Raw genomic sequence first — 6,510 nt, forward strand, 5'->3', positions numbered from 1 at the left:
CACCTTCCACGAGACCAGGTTGCTCAAAGCACTGTCCAACCTGGCCTTCAACACTTTCAGGGATGGGGCAGCCACAGCTTCTCTGGTCAACCTGTGCCAGTATCTCATCATCCTCATAGTAAAGAATTTCTTCCTAACATTTAATCTAAACCTACTCTTTCAGTTTGAAGCCATTCTCCCTTGTCCTGTTGCTGCCTATAATCAAAAGAGAGAAAACCCTTGCAACAGCGTTAGAATAGTAAAGTAAAAAGCAGACCTTTATTTGGAAGCTTCCAGGTATTCTGGTAGTGATGGGCACACCTGGCACAAGATTTCTACAATTTTATAAGGTTAATTAATTAGAATATCTAACAGGTACAAGCAATAGGAGATTCAATTGCTCCAGTAACTCGCCCCTGGGTCAACCCCTTGGAGTTGGTCCAAGGGCTTCTTTGCCCCACTTCTTGTTGTATCTTATTTTAGATCCCTGTCATAGTTTTACATGAGAAACATTTAAAGAAGTGATACAAAACTTCCAGCCACTGGAAGGCTGAACACACCTCTGTGAAAAAAACACATGTTAAAATATGAAAGAAACCTGGGAAATTCCTCTTCTACTTCCAGCCAGGAGTGAAGTAACACAGCTGGGCGGCCCCTGCAATGGGGCTGGGCCAGCCAGCCTTACTGGGCTGGGCCCCCTTCCCCCCGGGCTGCCTGCTGCTCCCTGCTTCCCCATCAGCTGCTGGGCAGTAAAAGGGGGGTGCTCCAGGGCCTAATAGAGCTGGCATTACTAACATGTAGCTGCTTTCTACACCCCTCCCCCCCTCAGCGTGGGGCCCAGCCGAGCCCGCCGAGACGACACTGGGATTTTTACCCCAGTGGAATTTGCCCACAACCATTGGGCAGGGGTGTTATAAATGATCAATCGAAAAGCCAAATTTATCAAAATGCAAAAAAGATATTTTTTGTTTTCCCACGACCAAAATACAGTCCTTAAAAATCCCACAGACAAAGAGACAGCGTCGAGCCTGGGATTGGTGCTGGGTGAACCTAGCTCTGACCTCTATCACATCAGACCTTCCCCTGTTCACCAGTACCACTTCTTGCAGGGCTATTTTATGCAATTTTTTATGACTGACGCAGAGGAGTCCCAATTTCTTTTGTAATTCTGCATATTCAAGACAGTTTCTTTCACTGTGCAGAGCTGGACAATCGCTGTTTTCTGAGCAGTAGCCGGTGTTAATCGTGTCAGGGGAAGTAGCGTTATTCAGATGTATTTTTCTGGCGACTTCTGTTATCTTGATCGATGGTATCAGTAGGGTGATGATCATCCTTGGGCATCTTCTGATCACTTGGGAGAGTGGCATTCATCGCGCTGGCCATGTCTATTCATAAGTTAACTGGATATTGTTCTCCTGCCACCTTCAGGAACCTCGAGATTGCAAGTAGACATCTGCCTCTGGGCTGCTTGCAGTCAGAGACTCGTTTGGATTTCAAAATCTTATAAAATACATTCTCTCTACAAGCATTAATTATTTCATAACATATATTGCAATCCCTCCCCTTCAATAGAAACACATTAATTCACGCTCCCAATACAATCCATATGACTATTATTTATATATTTTTCTACATCTACCCTGCACCTCCAAGGATCTCCTACAAAGAGAAGGGCTTATTTAGACTCTCGGTATGCCCTGTTCTCCTTGTGGGATTCCTTGATAGCCATTGTCACTATTCTCATTACTTCTGACTTGTTTTTCAAATTTTGCAAGAATTTCAGCAGCACTGCTCGTACATCCGCCCTCCCCAAGGCTCATGATCCTGGATACATTGTTTCCGGAAGCCAAATCTGGGTCCACAGGCACAACTGCTATTTGCATACCCTGTACCACGGAGTGTATCAGTCTAATAAAACAAGGTATTAGACATGGGTGGAATATGACCCCATCTACTGAACACATTACGAAAAATATTATTTTGCTCCACCAGGCTCCATCGAATAGTCTGTCCCACCAGGTTGGCTGTAAAATAGAATTCCATTTCTGAACTGGGACATGGGCCGCCTTCTTTATTTCTGCTGCCAAACCTCTTATGGTTTCCCCATAATCATCGATCTCTAATGCAGCATTCTGGCTCATTGAATTTTCCACACACTCCCCCTTCCTTGGCCAACAAATAGTCTAACGCTATTCGATTTTGGTACACAAAAGCCCGCACCTGAGTGTGCTGCCGGATTAACAAGTCAAGGGCCTCTGAGGTGTGATTTGACACTATTTCTACCACTTCCTGCAGCCTGATTAGTCGGTTCAGTAGATAAACTGGGGTCCTATATCCCTGGCTTCTGTCCTGAGCCCAAGTGGCCGGTCCATAATAATCAATTATTCTTGCCGCCAGCCACTCTTCCTCTCCCCAAGTCTGCCTGCCACTTATGACAGGGATCATTTTCTTCAGACTCTTCTTCTCCCTGTTTAGGGACTCATATAATGGGGCCCCTGGCAGGTTGCTTTTTGTTTGGGGGAGAGTGAAGAATATGGGTCGGATCATGCCCAAAGTGCATGATCCTTTCCATCTGCAAGGTAACTCGCTGTACACCATTTTCTGACAAATCCAATAAATTCCATCTGGGGCTTTCCATTTTATATTTGTTTTCCCTGGTTCTCTCCAGTATTCTCTCAGTTCCCCCAATGATTGGTAAGGGTTAACTCCGGAGCTCCTGACCCAGCAGAGTCCAATCTGACCATTCCATTGGCAATTTGATTAGTTTTTCTGACTCCAGTATCCTGTAGGAAGTTCTGGTTGCCAGATTTTGCTCCTACTACTTGAATTTACTGCTAGAGTGGATATACACGGGGTATATCCCACCATTTCAGTATATTCCTTTCCCTCTCAGCTGATGCAAACAGTTCCAATCACTCGGTGGTCTAACACCCATCCCTCTAGGTCTCTGCGCCAATTTCGAGACCCATGGATTGTCCCACTTAAAAGTTGGTCTGGAGCTAAACTCTCACCTTTCCAATGCCATTTTTCAGCAGACTTCAGCCCCCCACAAATCCAACAATTTGACAATCCCAATTCTGTTGCAATTTCTTGGACCAAATCAATGAATAGGTTCCTATCAGGGGCAGGTAGCCCCCTGTTGGCATACTCTTTCTCAAGTTGTTTGTACTGTTCACTTAACATCTTCAGTCTTTCTTGCTCCACCCTCTTCTTTCTCAACTCCGACTCCCTTCTTTTCAGTTCCTGAGTAATCTGTTTCATCTTGCCCTCAGGATCTATCCCTTCTTTATTCCTCGCAAAACAGATAGCCCTATCATACTGCAGACAAATTCTATCATCGTTTGCCTGGACAAGATCCAGCATGACAGGCTCCCTATTTAGGGTGAGCTTTCTATCATACTTCAGATTTCTCCCAACCCAGTACGCTCTCCCATTCATTATACACCTTTCTAATTTCAAATTATCATAACACAATGGATTGATTTGATGGTACACTACAAAAATCGATTCCGTCTTTCCCCTGACCCACATTGTCTGATTACATTGGTTACAAACGGGGATTGACATTGGTTCTTCAGTTCTTTTCAGTATTCTGTGGCTGAGCTTGCCTGAACGCCAGTTCCCAACTCCAGTCTCTGAATCAAAACACAACACCTCTTTGCCCACTCTGCATAATTTCACCCGAGTGCCGTTTATCTCACAGTACCTGCCTGGCTCCCTGATGCAATCCTCCAGGGCTCAGTATGCTGAGATCCCCCCTTTTCCTTGTCTGACCGGGACAATCTGGGTACACTCACTTCACTCATCCGTGGGGTTCCATTCCCCAGTGTGGAGTGGGGTCTCAATGTGCAGACTCAGCGTCCCACACACATCTAGGCTCAGGCCAATCAGGATTCCCACTAGGTGTACTCCTCTGCTTTTGTCTGCGCCCCCTGGAGTGCCACCAGCGGCAAGGAAGACCATCTTCGCGGCAGCAAGAGTTCTCTTCAGGGAATACATTCACTGACCGTGCCGCATACCTCCTTTTAAAGGCGCCCCACCTCGATATCTTGACTGCATCTGAACTTAACGGTACCTTGATCGATTTCCAGCACTCGACATCAAGGATTTCTGCCTTTGAACTGAGTTTTCCATGCACCCCGTTCTGGAAAATGTGGAACCATTCCTGTGAATCTAATTCAATAATACCGAAATTTGTGGCCAGAGTTAAGATGCTCAAGCTCTTCCTCCAAACACTGAGTGCACAACCCCTTCGGTCTCTGTCCCATTCTACAATGTACAACAAAGACTTACTGACAATATTCACACTTGAAGTGCACAAACGGATAGCATACACAATTTGACAGTATACAACCTATCCATTCACCATTGGTCATTTATGTGGACAACATTAGCTTGATCTTTAGGTCGCCTGGGGAAGAGGCGATCCTCCATTCGGGAGCCTCCTCCTGATGCTTGACCTTTTTCACCCTGGACGCATGTGTCCAACCTTTCTCCACTGTCCGAATGGCCGTGTCTGTTGTCAGAAGGACAAGAAAGGGATCTTCCCAATGAGGGGAGAGGGGTACAACTTTCCACACTTTCACAAGCACTCTGTCACCCGGTTGAATTTTGTGCATAGCAAATCCCAGAGGAGCGCTCTGGGATACTGTCCCCTGTTTCCTTAGTTCCTGTAAATTATTATTTATCGCTATCAAGTAAGGTTGAATTTGACTATCCTCCAGCCTGGGGTGTACCCACCGGCATCCCATGCTTATATGGCATTCCATACAGCATTTCAAACGCTGAAAGCCCAGTCTCTGAGTGAGGCATAGTCCTGATATTAAGCAAGGCAGGAGGGAGGCACTTCAACCAGGACATCCGGGTTTCCAATATCAATTTAGATAATTGCGCCTTCAAGGTCTAATTCATCCTTTCAACTGGTCCTGAACTCTGGGGATGCCACAGGGTGTGGTATTCCTACCGAATGCCTAGTGCCTCTGCCAATTGCTTAATAATCTTTGAGGTAAAATGAGTTGCCTGGTCTGAATCTATGTAATTCACCACCCCATATCAGGGTACAATCTCCTCCAACAGTTTTCTGGACACAGTTTGAGCTGTCGCCCTTGGGCTCAGAAAAGCTTCCACCCAGTAAGTCAGTTTGTCAACTATCACAAGCACAAATTTGTACCTTTCCATCCTGGGCAGTTTGGTAAAATCAACTTGAATCCTTCTGAAAGGTCGGTACGCAATGGGAAGACTTCCCAGGATTGCCTGTTGTGCCTTAGTCTTGTTAACTTTCTGGCAGATCAGACATCCCTGTACCTCCTGTTTTGCCAATTCGTAAATTCCTCTGCATCCGAAAAACTTCAGAAATCATTCTGCCAGGGCCTTAGTCCCCCAATGTGTTCGCTGGTGCAGCCTCCTCAAGATTCTCCTGGTAAAGCCTTTTGAAACTAATTCTCTCCTGTCCGGTAATTTCCACTTACCTTCCTCCAATTTTCCCCCTATTTTCTAATAGCTCTCAATTTCCTTTTGGGAGGGCAGAGGAGGGTGGTCTGGGACCTCAATTCCTTCGATCTCTGGGGTACTTACCGTCATCAATGCTGCGCTTTTTGGCCTCTTTGTCTGCCAAGTTGTTCCCCTGGATCCGAAACTGCATCCCTGCCGGATGCCATTTCACATGAACAACCAAAATTTCCTCTGGTTCCCTTATCGCTTCCAAAATTTGCCTAATCAATTCTCCATGCATCAGTCCCCATCCTCGAGTGTTGATCAGCACCCTTTCTTCCCAAATTTTTCCAAAGGTGTGAACTACCCCAAAGGCATTCCTAGAATCTGTGAAAATCATTTCCTTTCTTCCTTTCAGCCCTTTCAAAGCCCTCAAAACTGCGTACAGTTCGGAAGCCTGTGCTGACCATCCTGCATTCAGAGGACCCGCTTCTATCACTTTTCCCGTTCTCCCGTCCACAACCACGTATCCTGATTTCCTTTTTCCCTTGATCACTCTGCTCGATTCATCCACAAACCACTTTTCTCCCTCTTCCAATTCCTCCTCTTCTAAATCTGCTCTTATTTTGGTTTGCAATTCCAGTTTCCATACAGTCATGAACAAGCCTTTCCAAGGCTTCCCTGAACAAAACTGGGCCGGATTTTGCGCTGTCATTGTTCGCAATTCCAAATCTGGAGAGTGGATCAAAATGGCTTCACACTTCAGCAATCTAGCATCCATAAGCCATTTATCTGCCTTTTGTTCTAGTATACCCAGCACGTTATGCGGTGCGAATACTACCAAAGGTGCCCCAAAAGTTACTTTCTTTGCCTCCTCCACCAACAATGCCACAGCTATGATAGCTTGCAAGCATGTGGGCCAACCCCTGCTTACAGGGTCCAGAAGCTTAGACAAGTAACCGACTGGTTTCCTGGCCCCAGCCCAGTCATGAATTAGCACGCCGTGGGCTGTGTGACTGCTGACATCCACAAACAGCTGAAACGGTTGTTTCACATCAGGGAGGCTGTGGAGAGTTTAGTTCAGGCATGGCTTGAAGAAAA

Source organism: Melospiza georgiana, chromosome W, assembly GCF_028018845.1.
Source record: "Melospiza georgiana isolate bMelGeo1 chromosome W, bMelGeo1.pri, whole genome shotgun sequence".
Lineage (NCBI taxonomy): Eukaryota > Metazoa > Chordata > Aves > Passeriformes > Passerellidae > Melospiza > Melospiza georgiana.